Source organism: Eulemur rufifrons, chromosome 25 (assembly GCF_041146395.1).
Source record: "Eulemur rufifrons isolate Redbay chromosome 25, OSU_ERuf_1, whole genome shotgun sequence".
In the NCBI taxonomy this organism is placed as follows: domain Eukaryota; kingdom Metazoa; phylum Chordata; class Mammalia; order Primates; family Lemuridae; genus Eulemur; species Eulemur rufifrons.
This window is the reverse complement of record NC_091007.1, coordinates 7,000,872-7,006,871: the sequence shown is the minus strand read 5'-3', so window position 1 is coordinate 7,006,871 and position 6,000 is coordinate 7,000,872. Positions and strand designations below refer to the sequence as shown.

At 44.2% G+C, this 6,000-nt stretch overlaps 1 non-coding gene across 1 annotated transcript; it reads left to right on the top strand.

The window, feature by feature from the left end:
* The first annotated feature begins 4,703 nt into the window (after positions 1-4,703).
* On the top strand, positions 4,704-4,807 carry LOC138375449 (small nucleolar RNA U13). The gene has a single exon (XR_011231518.1). It is a non-coding gene; the product is annotated as a small nucleolar RNA U13 (small nucleolar RNA).
* Positions 4,808-6,000: the final 1,193 nt, after the last annotated feature.

Here is a 6,000-nt window from a genome sequence, read left to right as displayed (position 1 = left end):
CCCCTACTGATCTTCCGGCTTTTCTTTTGGGGAGAGTCATTGTTGGCCATTGGAAGTTAAATACAGCATACCTTGGAGATATTTCAGGTTAGGTTCCAGATGGTCACAGTAAAGTGACTATGGCAATAAAGTGAGTCACATGAATTGTCTGGTTTCCCAGTGCATGTAAGTTACGTCTGCACCATACTGTCGTCTATGAAGTGTGCAATAGCATTATGTCTAAAAAATTGTACTTAACCGGAAAACGCTTTATTGCTAAAAAATGCTAACGATCACCTGAGCCTTCAGTGAGTTGTAATCTTTTTGCTGATGGGGGTTTGCCTCCGTGTTGGTGGCTGCTGACTGATCGGGGTGGCGGTTGCTCAAGGTTGGGGTGGCTGGCAATTTCTTCAGCTAGAACGGCAACGTTTGCTACATCCATTTTCCTTTCACAAAAGATTTCTCTGTAGCCTGTGATGCTATTTGGTGGCATTTTGCCCACAGTAGACCTTCTTTCACAGGTGGGGACACTGTCTGGCACCGTATATAGAATGTGAGTGGAGAGACATCCTTGGTTCTTCCTTTTCGTTCACTAAAAGAGAACACTGTTTCTGTGCTCTCAACACTTCTGAGAAATGTGTAGGTCTTTTTGCACAGCAACGACCAGTTCTGCAACTCTCCAGACACTGCCTGGGTGTTGTGCCATTCATTTCACTTCGATCCCAAAGCCACCTACCTGGAGCGGAGGGCCCAGTCCCACAGCACCGCCCCTCCTTCAGGTGCCAGTGGCAAGCTCAGGGCCTCCGCTGCTCCTGATGGACTTGGCTACAAATTGAGGGTTTCCAAGACTTTCTCTTCATGTTTGATAATTTGCTGTCATAGCTCTCAGACCTCAGGGAAACACTTTACTTACTGTTACCAGTTTATTATAAATTATATCATAAAGGGTAGAAATGAGCAGCTGCGTGGAGAGGTACGTAGGACGAGGTCTGGGAGGGTCCTGGGTGTAGGGGCTTCTGTCCCTGTGAAGGGGTGTGCCACCCTGCCACCCTCTTGGCACACAAATGCATCACCAACCGAGAAGCTCTCAGAACCCCACCATGCAGGGTTGTTATGGGGGCTCCGTTACATTGGCACAATTGATTAAATCATCAGCCATTGGTGACTGGACTGAAATCTCCCAGCCTTCCCCGCTCCCTGGAGATTGGGACGTGGAGCCAAGAGTTCGCATCCTCTAATTGCATGGTTGGCTCCTCTGGTGACCAGCCCCATCCTGAAGCTCTCTTGGGACCCCAGTCACCAGTTATCTCCTTAGCTCAGAAAAAGACAATTTTATCACAGCCCACGAGTCCATGCCCAGCCAGCATATGTAAAATTCAGCATCTATTCATGATAAAAATTCCTGGTAAACTAGGAATAGAAAGGAACTTCCTTCCAGAGCAAAATTAATTCCTAATGGTGAAAGATTTAAAACATTTCCTCCAAGATCAGGGTCAAAACAAACATGTCGACCAGGCATGGTGGCTCATACCTGTAATCCTAGCACTCTGGGAGGCCGAGGTGGGAGGATTGCTTGAGGTCAGGAGTTCGAGACCAGGCTGAGCAGGAGCAAGACTCCCCTCTCTTCCCCGCCCCCCCCCCCCCCCCCCCGCCGCCGTCTCTACCAAAAATAGAAAAATTAGCTGGCCATGGTGGTGTGAGCATATAGTCTCAGCTACTGGGGAGGCTGAGGCAGGAGGATGGCTTGAGTACAGAAGTTTGAGGTTCCACTGAACTACCATGATACCAATCACAGGTGACAGAGTGAGACTCTGTCTCAAAAAAAAAAAAAAAATGTCCATTATCACCCCTTCTATTCAACATTCTCCTGAAGGTCCCAGCTAGTGAGGAAAAGAAATAAAAGGTATAAAGATTAGAAAGGAAGAAATAAACATTATTTATTGATGATATGATTGTGTACATGGAAAACCCAAAAGAATCTATAGAAAAATTATGAAAATCAATAAGAGAGTTTGGCTAGGTTGCTGAATACAAAATCAATGCACAAAATGCCAGCTGCCTTTTTATGCATCAGCAAAAGTAGTTAGAAAATATAACTTTGGAAAAGATACTGATTACAGTAGCAGCAAAAGAATGGCATAACAAGGGAGAAATCTTCCAGAATGAACAAGTTGCTTATGAAAACATTTTAAAATTGTATGGATTGCCATTAAGGAAGAGCTAAACAAATGGAAAGTTGTGTTGCATTCGTAGATGGAAAGACTCAATACCAATTGTCCCTGAACTGACCAATTCTTTTTTAAACCGAGGTCCCAAAGGGTCTTCCCTGCACCTCCCTACCTGGAACTTGCCAAACTCATCCTAAAATGTATGAAGTGCAAAGGGTGAAGAGTAGTCTAGAGGCTCCTGGAAAAGTGCATGGGTTTGTTATAGCAACACTTATTGGCCGGGCGCGGTGGCTCACGCCTGTAATCCTAGCACTCTGGGAGGCCGAGGCAGGTCGATCGCTCGAGGTCAGGAGTTCCAGACCAGCCTGAGCAAGAGCGAGACCCCGTCTCTACTAAAAATAGAAAGACATTATATGGACAACTAAAAATCTATATAGAAAAAATTAGCCGGGCATGGTGGTGCATGCCTGTAGTCCCAGCTACTCGGGAGGCTGAGGCAGTAAGATCGCTTAAGCCCAGGAGTCTGAGGTTGCTGTGAGCTAAGCTGACGCCACGGCACTCACTCTAGCCTGGGCAACAAAGTGAGACTCTGTCTCAAAAAAAAAAAAAAAAAAAAAACTTATTATAAAGCTATTGTAATGAAATTGGTATTGGCGCAAGGTTAGACAGAACAATGGAAGAGGATTGAAAACCCAGCAACAGACTAATGCAAATACGGAACAGTGTTTCCAAGTAACTGGAAGCATCTGTTTGTTAGGGAAGAGTTACATAGATGGTTATCAGTATGATTCTTTAAACTATATATATATGTATATACACACACAATTACATGAAAGAGAGAATTTGAGATGTAAGAATGACAAGAGGGAGAGAGGGAAGGAAGCGAGAGAGAGGGATAAATGGGGGGGAGAGAGAGAGAGAGAGAGAGAGAGAGAGACTCTTTGCAGGTTCAGCTGATTTCTTGTCATGTGACATCCTGGTATCTTTGTAATAAAATTTCCTTCTTTGTTTACTAATGCTATGTGCTGACTTGTGTCCCTCCACCCCCAAATTCATGTGTTGAAATCCTAAACCCCAGGACCTATAAATGTGACTCTATTTGGAGACGGGGTCTTTAGAGAGGTAATTAAGTTAAAATGAAGTCACTCAGGCAGGTTCTAATCCAATATGACTGGAGATTAGGACACGGACACACACACAGGGAAGACACAGGGTGAAGACAGCCATTAATTTCTGTTATTTATTTATTTATTTTTTATTTTTTATTTTTTTTTGAGACAGAGTCTCACTCTGTTGCCCGGGCTAGAGTGCCGTGGCATCAGCCTAGCTCACAGCAACCTCAAACTCCTGGGCTCAGAAGATCCTTCTGCCTCAGCCTCCCAAGTAGCTGGGACTACAAGCATGTGCCAGCATGCCCGACTAATTTTTTTTTCCTATATATATTTTTAGCTGTCCAGTTCATTTCTTTCTATTTTTAGTAGAGACGGGATCTCACTTTTGCTCAGGCCGGTCTCGAATTCCTGACCTCGAGCCATCCCCCTGCCTCGGCCTCCCAGGGAGGCTTTTATTCTAAGAGGTGTTGAAAGTCATCCAAGGGTTCTAACTAGAGGAGTGGCCCGATCTGATGAAAATGAAGATGGGAGTGTTTGCAAAGAATCTGGAGGGAACTGGGCAGATTCAGGGTAAGTTTCACAAACGGAGTCTGTAAACCATGAGGGCAGCAGGAGGGGAGGACTTGGTGATTTTGAGGTTTATAGCAACTGCCAGGAATGGCGAATGGAGGTGCTGTTTACTGAGATTCAGAAGCCAGGGGGAGGTGGGGGGCTGGGGCATGCCAGCTTTGCTTTAGGCATGTTAGATTTCAAATGCCTTTTCTGCATCCAGGAGTCCATGTCTTGTGTGCAGATAGAAAGAGGAGCCTGGGAATCAGAGGGGAGGTGGTGGCTGGGTAACTCTGCCCCTCCCTCTAGCCACCCACCCACCTGCCTCTCTAGCAGAGACAAAGGCATAGGTGCTGTTTAAGCCCACGAGACTGGGTGGGATTATCTAGGCAGCCAAGAGAGATGAGAAGGTAACAGAGCTGTTCCATCCATGTGGTGCTCCAGAATTTAGTGATGCTTCAGGATTGAGACTTGCAGCCAGGGTCATGGTAAAGGGGTAGCCAGGAGGGTAGGAGAATGATCAGAGAGGATTATTATGGGTGCCAGGAGAAGAAATGCTTCAAGAGGGAGGAATAGTGTAACGTATTACTAAAGGGCCAAGGAAGCAGACAGCAGAGCCGTGACCACTGGGTTTGGAAACGAGGGAGTTATATGTGAACTTGACAAGAGGAATGTCAATGGAACTGTGGAGATAGGAGCATGATTTGAGAAGGTTTGTGAGAAAATGAGAGGTGAGAGAGAGGATAGCGGCACCAGGTAAGCCTTTCACAAAGTCTTGCTCTAGACAGTAGTAGAGAAATGGGAGCACTTTCTCCAGGAAGAGACAAAGGAAGGCGTTTGGTCTTTTGTTTTTTTTTTTTGCTGTTGCCTTTGATGTTCAAGATATGAGATGCAGATCCTTTCGTAGTTCATAAGTGTGATGATTGCATTTTCACGTGCATGCGTGAGATGTGCCTCCTTCAAACCTTGTTAGGAAGTCAGCACATTACCTGTCTGATGTGAAAAAAAAAAAAAAACAAACAAAGATACAAGATTCAGGGGCCAGGAGCAGTGGCTCACATCTATAATTCCAGCAGTTTGGGAGGCAGATGTGGGAGGATTGCTTAAGGCCAGGAATTTGAGACCAGCCTGGACAACATAGCGAGATCCCATCTCTACAAAAAATTTAAAAATTAGTCGGGCATGGTGGCGTGCACCTGTAGTCCCAGCTACTCAGGAGGCTGAGGCAGGAGGATCATTTGAGCCTAGGAATTTGAGGCTGCAGTGAGGTATGCACTCCAGCCTGGGCGACAGAGCAAGTCCCTGTCTGTAAAAAAAAAAAAAAAGATTCTGGAACTTGTTTACGTACTAATGGGGAAATACTGATGAAAAATTTGAGGACTAAAATTCTTGAGACAAGAGGAGATGCGCTATTGTCAACAGAGGGTTGCTAAGATTTCATTTGGAAAAAATCAAGGTCACTCCTTAGTTCTAAACTATAGAATAAATATTATTAATTGCAGTGATAATGGCAATGGCAAGATACTAACCCTTTTTATTAATACTAAGCATTTTCTGTAAGTCTCTACCTCGTTAATTACTTTATCACTTGAACAACACCTGGATGGAAAAAAATTAGTATTTTTACAAAGTTTTACAAATGAGAAAGTTGAGGCTTAGAGAGTTGAAATGTTCTTGTGATTAATAGGTAACAGATCTATCCACATGGTTTGATGCCAAAGTGCTTCGATTGCCCAATAAGGCTCAGACTTAGGTTTGGCAAGCCCCCAACCCAATGCCTCTCCACCCTGTTCCCACAGCACCCTTCCAGAGAACACCTTGGCTTCATTGTATCTGATGGCTGCCAAGATACTAGGAATCTGTCACACTGTTCTGTTCAGAAGCCGCTTCATTTCCCCCTCCATTTGAAATTATTAATTTTTTTTCTCCCACAACTAAAATAGTTACCATTGTTCATGCAAGCACTATTTTCACATACCAACCATTGCCTGAAAACAAAAAGTCCTATGGGAATAAATATGATCTGTTCAGGACAAGTTCTAGCAAGCTGTGTTTAAGGTTATTTATATTTTCTAAAGGCTCTTTATTGGGAGTTCGTAAATAACTGTGTGTTTGTATTGCAATCGGTTTGACAATAAGAACTGGGGGTTTTACTACTTTTTTATTTTCTTTATAATTCTCTAGGAGCTTGG